We start from the raw sequence: 14888 nt of genomic DNA on the forward strand, positions 1-14888 counted from the left end.
AAATGCAAATGTATCTTTTTCTATATCCCCGTTTTTCAATGTCACGGGAAAAATCTGATAAAATATTTTTCTACCAGAATTCTCGTTATAATTTACGAAATCTTCTCGCACATCATCAGGAGAAGATTCCCCTCTATTTTTATTTTTATAGAAGTGCAAGAGTCTGTGATGACCAAGCTTGCATCCTTCTATGTTACATTTTACGTTTGCCTTCAAACAGCTTGTGCTTCTATGGCCGTCTGTTAGACAGATAAAGCACAGCTTATTCTCTTTGGCAATTTTGAACCTTTTTTCTAGGTTCATTTTCTTGAATTGATCACAATTGACCAATGTGTGTTTTTTCTCACACAAAATACAAATTTTTTCGTCATGGACGTTTAGTCGATTGAAGTTTCGAACCATCTTTTCTTGGTTGAAACCTCGAATCGCTTTTTCTTGGTTGAACGGTGTACCGTTCATTGACCTACATCGTTTAGAATGTGGCAGTAACCAATCATTCAAATCTTGCAGAGAAGGCAGCCCTGTATTATTCTGCACCGTCTCTGCCCATTTTAATTGAAGATTGTACGGCAATCTTCGCACTGTATCTTCAATTAACCTGTGATCGTAAAGATACTAATCACAGCCCATAACTTTCACATTCGTAACGAGATTTTCCAAAGCATTGGAAATCTCTATTGTTACGTTCCTTGTCTCCTTCCGAACTTTTATAAGCTCAGAAAGGAGCTCCTTGTATACGAAGTCTGGGCGTCCGAAGTTCTCCTCCAGACGCTCCATTATTTTTGGCACATTGCTAGCATCCAGCATTAATTGCTGAACGCTTTTTGCCGCTTCTTTCTCCAAAACTTGTTGGAGCCTATTTAAATTTTCGAGGTTATTGAATCTACCTTCTATGGTAGTTTCGGCAAAACTATTTTTAAAGCGTGGCCAATCCTTGGCCGCACCGCTGAATTTTGGCAGACTTATCAAAGACTGCCTTTTTAGATAAATTGTCCAGTCAGACGATTCTGACTTGGCAACTGATTGCGCTGGTTTCATCTCCAGTGCTCTAATTCTTATCTGGACCGCTTCGCATTTAATACAAAGCCACTGTTCAGATTTTTTGGGTCTGGATTTCAACCCAGCACATGACAGATGAAACCATCGGTCACAGTCGTCACATGCTACCAAGTCCTGTTTTGAATCAGGCTCGGTGCACAACCGACAGTGACCGTTCTTGTTTGTCACGAACATGACGGGAAGCGAACAAATAAAAATATAGGGAAAAACAAATATTCCCACTTACCAGTCAACCTCCCTCCTTTTATAATATTATATTCGTTGATATAGAATTTACACCTTTTGGCACGGAGCCCACTTGTGGTTTCCTACCACTTTATTTTCAGCCTTTTTGCACAAGGCCCACTAGTGATTTTCTGACCACTTTTTTTCAGCCTTTATGCACAAGGCCCACTAGTGGTTTTTTAACCACTTTTTTATATTTTATGGCACAAAGTCCACTTGATTTGTATACTCTTGGCACAAAGCCTACTTAATTTGTATACGTTTTGACACAAAGCCCACTTAAACCACTTTTAAACCACTTACTGTAAACCACTACACTTACTCGATCTTAATGGCGTCGAGGACACCAAAAATGTTCTTTTTTGCTCGAATCGAGTGAAACACGCGTCGTATGTGGTTTAAAAAATACTACTGACTACTTTATTCAATTTTACTTATATTTATTAATTTATTTCTACACTTCTTAACTCTACACTGAGAATGGAAAACTAGCCTCAAAGTGAGACCAGGTATTTTCTGCCTGATAACGGGCGTGAACTATGCTGAAGGCATCAATTTTTTCTCTGTCGCGCAGGACAGTTTTGCTTACCTACTTCGTCTCGCAGGACGAATCTGTGTCGCCACGCAGGACGAACTTGTTTATTTGTATCGACTCGCAGGGCGGATCTATGTCGCCTCGCAGGACGAATTTGTTTATCTTGCTTCGTCTCGCAGGACGAATCTATGACGCCTCGCAGGACGAGTTTGTTTATTTTGCTACGTCTCGCAGGACGAATCTGTTCTGGGTTTCACTATGTTTGCAGTAATAAACTTGCCCGGGTTTTTCCTATGTTTTCTAATGACCCTGATTTGGTTATAATAAAATTTTCTTTGATCTAATCGCGAGCGTAACAGCCCGTTTTAAACGAGTCCAATCAGAACACCACGAAATCTTAAAATCGTCCTTCGTGCTGTCTTCTTGCATTATAAACAGCAGTCTCACTTCTTCTTGTGTTAAGCAAGTAGTTTTACCCTTGCGGATTCGATTGTGGTTCCTTCAGAAAAGAAGGACCCGTGCACCGTATAGAATCTTTCAGTGATGTCTTGGTTCTTTCGTCCGCGGGATTATTTATGGAGTCAACGAATCTCCACTGATTTTCAGTAGAAGATTCCAAAATTTTCCCGATTCTATGTTGGACGAAGGTCTTATATTTTCGCGTTTCCGAGTATATCCAACTTAATACGGTCGAAGAATCGGATCAGTATATGATTCTATTGATTGGCAGTCTCAGTTCACTAGAGACTGTATTAACCAACCTGCTACCCATCACCGCTGCTTGCAACTCAAGCCTCGAAATGGAAAGCGGTTTCGTGGGCACTACTCTTGCCTTTGCGGCTACAAGACAGACGTCTACTCCGTTTGTATGAGTAGATAACAAGTAAATTACGCAAGCGAATGCGAATTCGGATGCATCGCAAAATACGTGTATGTCCCTATTAGTAATATCGGGACTGAGTGAGTAACTTCGCGAAGCGAAGACTCTTCAAGGTACCGACTCTGTCTAGCCAGTCTCTAAAGTATTATCTGGGATTGGATCATCCCATCCAATTCCAGACTTCCAGAGTTCTTGCATGTATATTTTGGATTCAATTGTAAAATTTGAAATAATACCGAGAGGATCATACACAATCATGGCCATCGATAGGACATTCCTTTTAGTCGGTCTCAATGGTATCGACTGAGGCAATTTTATGTTAATTTTTAACCGATCGGATACAAAGTCCCAATTCATACCCAATATTTTCTCATCATGTTCCTCTATTTTGCCTATAGGAACACTATTCATTTCCGACATTCGGTCCTCTGGGATCGTACTAAGTATTTTTGGAGTGTTTGAATTAAAATCCCTCATTCAAACATTGCCATGTTCGTGTATCTCGATGGTATCCGAAATGGTTTTGATAGCTGAGCTTTGATATCATCGAAGCTATCTAAGTAATTATACACATAGTGGTTTTTAATTATGGCCTGAACTGCCTTCGGATATTTATCCTTGAATTTCTCGGCGTTATAATTCTTTACAAATTGTGCGCAAGCTGGAGAGCATGTTGCACCAAATGTCATTACCTTCATTTTATAAATCTCCAACGGTTTGTTAGGTTCGTTCCTAAACAAAAATCGTTGTGAATCCTGATCTTTCTGTCTAATGGCAACTATGATCTTGTTAATTTCTAATTCTTGATCTGTACATTTTAGACAGATCCACCTTTCAGAAGTTTTGGGAGCCTGTGAGAGCTTGGCAAAGCTCAGGTGAAACCAACGGTCACACTCGTCACAGGCTACCAATGTTTCGACCTCGTCTTTACGATCACAAAGGCGACAGTGACCGTTTTGTTTACTATAAAATAATTTTTCCCTGCCATTTCTTAGTACTTAGGTTATTCTCACCAGACTTTTTCTTATTCACCCCGACCGTCCGTCAGTGATTTTGGTTTCCACCGTCCGTCGGTGATTGATTTACTTTTCTTTCTTTCTTTCTTTCTTACACCGACCGTCCGTCAGTGTCTAATTTTCCGCCGACCGTCCGTCAGCGAGTTTAGTCTGGTTGCACCGACCGTCCGTCAGTGATTTTCGTGCTCTGCTGCACCGGTTGAATCAGCCCTTGGAACAGGGTTAATGTTTTTTTCAACACTGATCGTCTTCAGTGACTCAATCTAGCCGTCCGCTAGACTTGAGATTTAAATTGCCGACCGTCCGTCGGTATTTTAAGGCATCCGCTATTTAGTTGGGCTAGCCTCTTCTCTAGCTTGGTTTCGTTATCCGGCCGCACCGGTTCCTGCACTGAACCTCTTCAGTGACTCGAATCCAGAGTCGTCCGCTTGATCCAAGATTTGAATCACCGACCGTGTCGACTGTCCGTCCGACCGTCCGTCGGTGTTTCTCAACCAGCTGTCTGCTGGAAATCCTATCCTTCTACTGGTCGATGATGCCAGTCCAGATGGAACACTTTTTAGTTTGCGTTTAAGCGTTTTAGTCGCCCTATGTAATTTTTGAATTGTAGTATGTAAAAGGATCATGGTTCGATCCCGAAGTCGGTTTGCGGAAGAAAGGGGACGAATGTTGATTGTCCAGCTCTAAAATCCAAATACGCAGATGATCTGTCGTGAATCCAAACAACCTTGTGACCTACTTGGTTTTTATCGAAAATAAGTATTCATTCAAAATCGTACTATATATAACTGAGTTATATTGTGATTTTGAGCTAGCATCGAAGGTTTTGTTTACTACACCTTCGAATATAACTTCATAATCGTTTTCTTCGCACCTTTTATTAGGGTTGTCATTCCATGTCATGTATCCTTCCTCTGCATCTGGAGCCGTACCCATTTAGTATACGCCTACGATGCCTCTACGTAATATTATTTGATCGTTAACCAGGTCGACCACTGAATCAAACTCATGTAGTGTAATTTCGTACTCGTAGTATACGAGAGCTTCAGTCCAAGTGTAGACAGGAGTAGTGTACGTTCCTCCTACACACTTGTTTCCGTGCAAACTGCCGATGATGATCACTTCTCCTCTCGTCGTTCTATTACGTTTCAATTCGTAGATAATCGTATTATCCGCGAGGCCGACGTAGCCTAGTTCGATGACATTCCTCTGCGGTGAACTCCTTCACGATGTATGCATAACTTTTCTCGTAATCTGACATATCTGAGAACATACCGCAGTGCCGTATTGAACGCCCAATTATCGCCTTGCATTGGAAGGTTTTGCTTATGGTTTTAGGACTACTCTTTTCTGTAACAGTCAAATTACTCTGATTCGGAACACAAGAGGCAACATCTAACATTCAAAATCCTCTAATCGGATTTTGGTTAATGACCGCGAATTAAGAATGAATTCGGCCTGAATGAGTACCGAACGGAACACTTCTGCTTGAGGTTTTCGGTCTCCCCGTGCCCTAAGCATTTCTCTTAGAGAATCCTTGATTATTCTAATCAGACGTTCCCATACACCACCAAAATGGGACCCTGTTGGAGGATTCAACGTCCATCCTATTTCCAAGGATGCCGCTAAACCTCTACCCATTTTCTGATTGATTTCGTCGATAAGTAATTTGGGGTTTTTTTCAGCTCCTACGAAGTTAGTTCCATTGTCACTGCAGAGACCATTTCTCAACTGATCGCTTTACGATCACTTCGAACGGACCAAAGTAGTCAACACCTGTGTGGGTGAAAGGATATGCATACATGTTCATTCTTGAAGGTGGCAACGGAGCCATTTGCATTTCGAGCATCTATTTTTCACGCCATTCAATACCTTGTTTAAACGTTCAATATAATAACGTAATTGTATGGCACCCACTACTGTTTTATCATCATGATCATGGTAAGCTCGCAAGCAGTCTTACTAAGACTCGACCAGCGTAAGTGCTCCTTAAATACACACGGCGAAAAGCTGTTTCTGAGGCGTCAACAAATACGTGTTATTCAAAATTTTCAGCATCTTCTAATATGATGCATCGTGGGATCACGATTTGATCTATTTTTACATGTTATTCAAAATATTCATTTTTATATTTAATCTCTCAATTATTTTGAGAGATTTGGACGATATAACAGTTCGTCAGTCTGACCAATTGGCCTGTGTTATTAGGGGTTTTACTAAACCCCAGGCGCTAAGCGGACTCACCTAACTATCGCCAGTAAAATGCCAGGAAACTCCGAAGTGGAAGAAAGAGTCCTAATCCCGAGCGTCCTAAGTCTGGTAGCAATTTAAAAGGTATCGTTCGGATCACTTTAGCACTATCAAAAAACAGTCTTCACAGTTCAAGAATCAACATTCGAATGTCAGTCTTGCTGACAGTTTCATCTATATATCGTTCACGTCTAACGTAACCAAAGTTACGTTTAGACGGTGCTATAAACTTCCGACGTAACAAATAGGGCGTATGCCATATTCATGTGTCGTATTCCAGTAAACGCTCAGTACCTTTTCAACTGGTGAATTTTTCTCTTCGAACAGTTTAACCGACTTTTCATTTAAACGATCTTCTGGTAAATTGTGCAACAGTGCCTTTGAGTTTGATATAAAGTTTCGAATAAAGAAACCCGCTTTGTTGTGAATTTCAACAACTAGAATACAAATTTCCCTAGTGTTTTCCAACGAGTTAAAGCTGTCTAAATAGTCATCAACATAATACTGCTTTCTAATATCTTCTGCAGCTATAGGATAAATATCTCTAAATGACTCAGCATTTTTGTTCTTAACCGCTTGGGCACAAGAAGGCGAACAAGTAGAGCCAAAGGTCATTACCTGCATTACGTATACGTCAGGTTTCTGATCAGGTTTGCCATTACGCCACAAGAATCTTTGGGCGTGTTGATCATTGTCGTTAATTCTTACCTGATGGAACATTTCCTTTATGTTCCCACATATCGCAATCGATCCTTCTCTAATTTTCTCGCCCCTTATATCACATTTTGGCTTCGGAAGTTCCTCAACCACCTTGACACCCAAATCTTCGGTGAAATAATACCTATGCATCATTCCACGCATATAATCATTTTTTAAAATGACCATTTGCCTTGGTACAGCTTGTACTTCTATGGCCGTCCATTAGACAGATGAAGCACAGCTTATTCTCCTTGGCAATTTTGAACCTTTTTTCTGGGTTCATTTTCTTAAATTGATCACAATTGACAAATGCGTGTTTTTTGTCACACGAAACACAAGTTTTTTCGTCGTGAACGTTTAGTCGATTGAAATTCCGAACCATCTTTTCTTGGTTGAAACCTCGAATAGCTTTTTCTTGGTTGAACGGTGTACCGTTCATTGACCTGCATAGTTTAGTAACTGCAATGTGGTAGTAACAAATCATTCAAATCTTGCAGAAAAGGCAGCCCTGTATTATTCTGCACTGTCTCTTCCCATTTTAATTGTAGATTGTACGGCAGTTTTCGCACTGTATCTTCAATTAATCTGTGATCGTAAAGATACTGATCCCATAACTTTCACAGTTGTAACGAGATTTTTCAATGCATTGGAAATCTCGATCGTTACGTTCTTTGTCTCCTTCCGAACTTTCATAAGCTCAGAAAAGAGCTCCTTGTATACAAAGTCTGGGCGTCCGAAGTTCTCCTCCAGACATTAATTGCTGAATGCTTTTTGCCGCTTCTTTCTCCAAAACTTGTTGGAGCCTATTAAAATTTCAAATTATTGAATCTAACTTCTATGGTAGTTTCAGCAAAATTTTTTCTAAAGCGTGGCCAATCCTTAGCCGCACCGCTAAATTTTGGCAGACTCATTGAAGACTGCCTTTTTAGATAAATTGTCCAGTCAGACGATTCTGACTTGGCAATTGATTGCACTGGTTTCATCTCCAGTGCTCTAATTTTTATCTGGACCGCTTCGCATTTGATGCAAAGCCACTGTTCAGATTTTTTGGGTCTAGATTTCAATCCAGCACATGACAGATGAAACCATCGGTCACAGTCGTCACATGCTACCAAGTCCTGTTTTGAATCAGGCTCGGTGCACAACCCACAGTGACTGTTCTTGTTCGTCACAAACATGACAAAAATACGAAATACGGAATACGGAAACAAATAAAAATATTAAAAAATATCTACTTACCTGTCAACTTCCACAACCCGCTTTTTAAAATATTATATTCGTATACTTTCACTATTCGGCTCAAGGCCCACTTGTGATTTTTTGACCACTTTTTGGAATTTACACTTTTTTGCACGAAGCCTACTTGTGGTTTTCTAACCACTTTTAATTTTTATACTTTTTGGCACGAAGCCCACTTGTGGTTTTCTTACCACTTTTAACTTTTATACTTTTCGGCACGAAGCCCACTTTTAAACCACTTACACTCTTTGGCCCACGGCCTACACTTACTTGATCTTAATGGCGCCGAGTACACCTCTTGAGTTCGCGATTATTTTATTACGTCCGAATCACTATATTCCTCACTGGAGGACACCAAAATGTTACCTTTTGGTGCACCACAATATTACATTGTCACAATGAGTCTTGCTCTTGCCCCAGCATGAAGTTTTTAGAAGCGGAGTTATCTCGGGGATGTGACTCAAAGTGAGACTAGGTATTTTGCCTGCTCATGGGCGTGAATGATGTTCTAAGCATCAATTCTTCTTTGTCTGATTTTCCCTAATTCTCCTCATGAGCCTGTCTCTATTCTAGTGCACTGTCTTGTTATTCTAATTTTGCTTTGGTCAAATCGTAAGCGTAACAAGGGTCAACAACATTCTAAATCCGTGCATGTGGAATGTGGATTGCCCCTTATGGCAACTTTTCGTTTCCTTTAAAGCATTTTACGAACTGCTAATGTTTATGTCAGTGATTCTGAGCCTTCTTTCAAAATTTTATTTGTGAATAAAGTTCAGAAACGTCTCGTAAAATGGCCAACGGCCAACGGGATGATTTCCCCAAATGTGAAAGGTGAAATAAATCACATACCGTGATGACACTGGTTACGTCTATAAAAAAGGAAACCACTATTTCGTAGTTTACGTATAAAATGATTCTTACTTGCAATGAAACGTTCTTTGCTGATCTCTCCAAAACTAGGTCGTTTTAGGATATAAATCAGGGAAAAATGTCAACTAGTATAATTAGTTTTTTAGTATCTCTTAGATGTAAGTTCAAACAGAATTTGCCGTGCTTCCAAACTCCGTCTGTTACATACCCCGGCGACAAAGTAAGCTTTCTTATCTTTTAATGTAGTTAGAGATGTACAGATAAACTCGGTCTCTGGCAACAGCGACTGTAACCTCTCCTTCTTCCTCCCATAATCGACCGTTCGCTAACGCCGGTATCGATCATTTAAGTTTGTGTAGCTTTTGCCTAGTGAGACGGTGCAGAATTTTGTTGGAAGCCGTATGATGCATTACGGCACTATAGAGCTTTCTACGCCAGATCTGTATCCTAATAAAATCGGTTTGTTTTCAACCAAAAAATCAGCTGATATTCAATTTCGAAAAATATTGCATTTATGAATCCTAGTTCATTAGTGTTACCTGTTTTAACAAACTTTGTTTTAGTGGAAAACCAGATGAAATAAAACTAAAAATCGGCTTACAACTTGAATAAAAGCTCGGGGCAGGAGAAATTTTTTTGTTTCTACCAGCGTGTTGATTATTTGCAACCAAAATTAAACTTGTATTAGTGAAATCGACCACTAATACTAGCGCAGATGGGAAGGTCTATAGAGCTTTCAACGCCAGATCTCACCAATACAGGCTTAGTCTGTATCCTTATAAAATCGATTTGTTTTCAACCAAAAAATCAGCTGATATTAAATTTCGAAAAATATTGCACTTATGAATCCTAGTTCATTAATGTTACCTGTTTTAACAAACTTTGTTTTAGTGGAAAACCAGATGAAATAAAACTAAAAATCGGCTTACAACTTGAATAAAAGCTCGGGGCAGGAGGAAATTTTTTGTTACTACCAGCGTGTTGATTATTTGCAACCAAAATTAAACTTGTATTAGTGAAATCGAGCACTAATACTAGCGCAGATAGGAAGGTCTATTGCTTAACCACAGACTAACAGACGTAACACTGGAACCTAGCTCCATCGCCACAAAAATGTTCATTTTAAATTTTCAATCGAATAACAATCGTCGCGCGAAAACGTCGTCTAAGACGCTGTCATGCACTCTCATACATATTTTGTAGTTCCCCATTTGACACATGCAGTAACGCTGGCGCTGATGTCGAAATACATGAGGCAACGCGAACACGACAGCAGATGGTGCTAGTGTTACTAACGTAAAGTACTGAAATCATCCAAACGATGATTTTATTGAAAATTTGTTCGACGTGTTGTGTCTGTTAGTCTGGGGCTTAACTATAGGACGCCAATAAACAGTGGTCCAAAAAGGCGAAAAGTTGAACTTCATTCCACAGCGCCTTTCACATTCACCCTAGCTTAATGGCGTCTTCGGGAGAATTGCTTGTATGAATGACCCGCATAATCTCTACATCTACTCTACATAATCTCTCATAATTATAATTTTGTTAAGCGATAGAATGGTTTATTTGGCAAAATTGTAGAAGTTTTAAAAATATAAACCTTGGTTGAACAAACAAAATTCCGGATTTTTTTTTGAGAAACATTTCCTGGAAACATTCTGGAACGTTTTAAGAGCCATGTATACGGCTATTTTGGTGGTTGCGGTGACCCTGTATCTGTGGGATGTGGAACCAGATCAACACGCGGAATAAATCGTAAAAGTTTTGTAACACGCGAAAACACGTTTTCCTTTATTTCTCATTAACATTCCTTTATTTCTCATTAACAAGATACACCAGGAAACTGACCTTGTATCCGGATGGTATAATTTTGGTTTTGTTGTCCAGCGTTGGGTGTTTGTATGTTTCCTGGTCGCAAATGAAGGTTGGCTAAATTGGATCGATTGTAGTACGTTGTAACTTCCCCTTGATCATTAGGTCCATAAGTTCCTTTGTACAATGCATCACTTTGATACGATCCTTCATAGGGTGACGTGAGAGGTGCCTGCATCGGGCCGACTCCGGAGTTACGAACAGGGTGTACAGGGTTAACTGGCTTGAGACTGTTGAAGTTATCTCGGAATTGCTTTGCAAAATCTGTTCTATTGGTATCTTCTTTAAAGGTTTCCACAAATTCTCCTAGTAACCTTAAACGGTAGGTCATATATTAACTCCGCAACCGAACAGTTTATATCAGGCCGGTAAACAGCTCGCAGTCCGAGCATTATTATCGGAAGTCGCTCACACCAATGTTTCGCGTCGACTGCCATTATCGCTGACTTCAAAGTTCTATGGAACTTTTCAACTAAATCGTTAGGCCATCGTGTAAAAAGGAAGAAGGATTTGTTTTTGGTGGCGGCAGGGTTTACGGAGAGAAGTGATTTCGCATGGTTGTCGTCCGGCATCCTTACGACGTGGTCGGTCCACCGCAACCTATTGACATTCGCCAAGTGTGGGCAGGGTTTACGGAGAGAAGTGATTTCGCATGGTTGCCGTCCGGCATCCTTACGACGTGGTCGGTCCACCGCAACCTATTGACATTCGCCAAGTGTGCAATTGTGGTTCTCTCCAAGTAGCGCGTGCAGCTCGTGGTTCATGCGCCGTTGCCATTCTCCGTCGTCCGTCTGTACTTCACCATAGATAGTCCGCAGCACGTCAAGGTCTTTCGCGAGAAGCGTTTTTGTCTCGATTTCGTAGAGGACTACCGGTCTTATCAGGGTTTGTACAGCGGCAACTTCGTGCGTCGTCGCACTCGATTCGATCGAAGTGTCTTCCGAAGTGAAAAGTAGGCACGATTTCTGCGTCTCTGCATCTCTTTGCTGGTGTTTTTGTCGGCGGTCACCAGTGACCCCAAATACACGAATCGCCGTCTACAGAGATTTGAGTTAGGAGGCTGATGTTGTTCTCTTTGGAGCCTCTCACTCGCATTTATTTCGTTTTCGACGCATTTATGCGCAGCCCGATTCGTCCGGATTCGGTTTGACCCGAATGACGGAAATGACCCATTGCAGCGCTGTAGCCAGTGCCACTCTCCCATGTTTGAAGAGTTCGCTTGACAGTCCGTCTTTGCCTACCTCTTTGTTGTTTTTCAGTTTCCCGATCTCACAAATAACTTCATGAACATCGTGGGCTAGTACTCGGTCATCTGCTGCTGGTGCTCCTAGTTCAGTTCCTGCTCCGCTTCTGTTTACTGTGCTCATCGAAGTACTCCTTCCACCAGTCGACCACCTCGCTGGCATCCGTGAGAGCCTCTGCGAGACTGGTTTACATTCTCATAGAACTTACACGTATCACTTGTACGGTACAGTGCTCTAGCTCCTCATGTTCACGATCCCCTTGCTGGCGCTTCCTTCGTCTGAGAATCGTGCACCCAAGACAAACGGGGAACATTTTATTACTTTGGTACAACTTTGCGGTGCACAATTGTGGGTCAGTCCATATTTGGCTATTTTTATTACTTTTGCATGAAAATACATCACGACCTAATAAAATAACTTATTATCAAGCTTTTACAACATTAAAATAACTTTTGTGATGGATTTTGATGGTTTTATAAACTAAATGAGCAAGGGCTGAGGGTGTGATTTCGACTTTTCTCGTCCATGCGGGACACGAATCCGTAATCTCCGATGTCTCCGGCATGGTGTTTTGGCCAATTAAACTACTGTGTAGGTAGTTTCCCCTAAGACTCATATCGATCACCCTCTATTATTGTGCCATGTTCCTTAGTCTGAATCACACCCTCAGCCCTTGTTCATTCTACGCATCCTCGAAAAAATTACATACTTTGTCTACTTCACAAATCAAAATGTAAGTCATAAGACAAAAAATGTAATAAGTTCATGAAGTAATTCGAATTGACAGATAGAGGAATCTGGAATTTTATATTTTCCGTAGTCTTTATGGTAAATTTTATTTTTACCGGTTCGATAGAAAAATGATCTAACTGGAGAAATAGGATATGAGAAATTTCGAAAAGCATAGTCCAGCTGTCGGGATCATTTTTCTATCGTTAATCCCACACTCACTGCTAGGAATAAAAATTAAAAGATACCATGACTGATCTATAAATCTGTATATACTCTTTTCTTACGTTACTCTGGTTTAAAAATCTGTGAAATACAGTTAAATCTGACGCCTGATTTGGAGTTGGCCGAAGAAATTATTTAGAGATTTGCTTTACCAATATTTAACTCAATCTGTTCATATTTGAACTAATTCCCTTGGCTATCTTGATCAAAAAGAGCAATAGCACCATTTAGAATTTTTAGCTGCAATTGACTATCCCCGGACGAACACATACGATTCGCATAGATTCTCTAGGATTCCTCACATTGGATTCCTGAGCGTCCTTGAACAGGATTCCTGAAAAAGAATCGTCAGGAACGCCCTGTATATGGCTCTAGGATTCTTGAAATAAGAATCGTGAGTGGGAATTCTCCGGATCGTGTTTGCGATTCCTTTCACGATTCCGTCACCGAGTATTAGGTATCCTGGGGATGGATTCTCTGCGTGTTAGTAAGGGTCGTGCTATCGACTATTAAATTCATATAGCAAAACCGGAAAACTCTGTTCATGTCTTTAAGGGGGCCATTGATTGGAAATGTCAATTTTGCAGATTTTTCTACAACACGAGGAATCTGTGCCCGCGTTTTCTCATAGTTTTGTTGATTTTCTCGAAATGTAAAAAGATGTTCATTCAACTCCAGTACTGTTTGCTGTTTTGTTTTTCGATCCTTTCTAGCAAGTTGGATTATTATTGTTAAATTAATTACCTATTTCAGTATACCTGCACATGGCGACTGCGAAGTGCGAAGCATTCAATTATTATTTTACTACCTATGTCCATCCTGTTTGTCCTTTGAACCTTTGCTGTATGAACCCTTTCTTACCTGTCCTCGCGTTAAATAAGCGATTCCGTCTCTATTTTACAGCATTCCGGCTCGTACCGTAGAAGAAGATTGATGGTGATCTTCGTTGTGAAAGTGCTTACCAAGTGTTTCATCGCATAGCCAGAATAACATGATGCAGAACGTTTAACGTGGTAAGTCAAATCTTGATTTTTAGTGCAAAATTCCTATTATTCTGAGTCGAAATGCAATTATATTGTTTTTTACCTTTTATTTGCAGCTTTCATGGCGCATGGAATGAAAGATCGATTAGTTGCAAACACGCCGACCTGCCAAGTATTGAAATACTGCAGAATGACGGATCAGTGTGGTAAATATACAACGATTATTAATTTTGAATTTGTTGTAATTTTGACTGAGTAAAAGTGTTATTAAAATGTGATTATTATATACAAAAGGTTTCTGCTTTACCTCGTCGGCAGTTTTTTACCTGAGCATGTATTTGTGACTTGTGTATGTATTTGTGACTTTGCGAATTTTCTGGAAATAGTTGTTGTTGTGGTCTCCGATTTCCTTCAATCACTGTAATTTTTTATAATAATAATTCTTCAGTGTTCATATAGAGTTACTGTCTTCAGTGTTCTAATCGATCTCTGAGTTCTGTATTGTTTTGGCATTATACCAACTGCTGTCATTTTCTATCCTTTGATATTATTGTGATATTTGGTTTCAGAAAAAAAACAGTAATAATTGCAATGTGCGTATTACTGGCTTACAATTTCATTTTCAATAAATTGATTGAATTATTTTAAGTCGTTGTTAAATTGTTCATTTTGAAACAATATTATCATTTTGATATTTGGCTTAGGAACAATTCAACCATTGCACTTGGTTAAATTCCGGTACCAATTTTTCTCTTCAAAACTGTTATTGAAATTACTCGATTTTGTAATTTTAACGCAATTCCGGTTAGTTGCCTTATTTAAATAATTGATTTCGTTCATTTCTTTACAGCGTTCACTTTCGTCACGTAGAGGAAAACGGTGATTATCATTGCGAAAATGTTTATTGGATAAAGCGAAAAGCCCCACATTAAACACGAAGGATGATGTACAGGACATTGTGCATGGTAAGTTGAAGTTTGAGTTCACAAAGAGTTTGGATTTTAACCTTAAACTTCACATTATTTGGAATGGAAACCGGAGTTACTTTTTCATCTGGCCAAA

The sequence above is a fragment of the Wyeomyia smithii genome, chromosome 1 (assembly GCF_029784165.1).
Source record: "Wyeomyia smithii strain HCP4-BCI-WySm-NY-G18 chromosome 1, ASM2978416v1, whole genome shotgun sequence".
Classification (NCBI taxonomy): Eukaryota; Metazoa; Arthropoda; class Insecta; order Diptera; family Culicidae; genus Wyeomyia; species Wyeomyia smithii.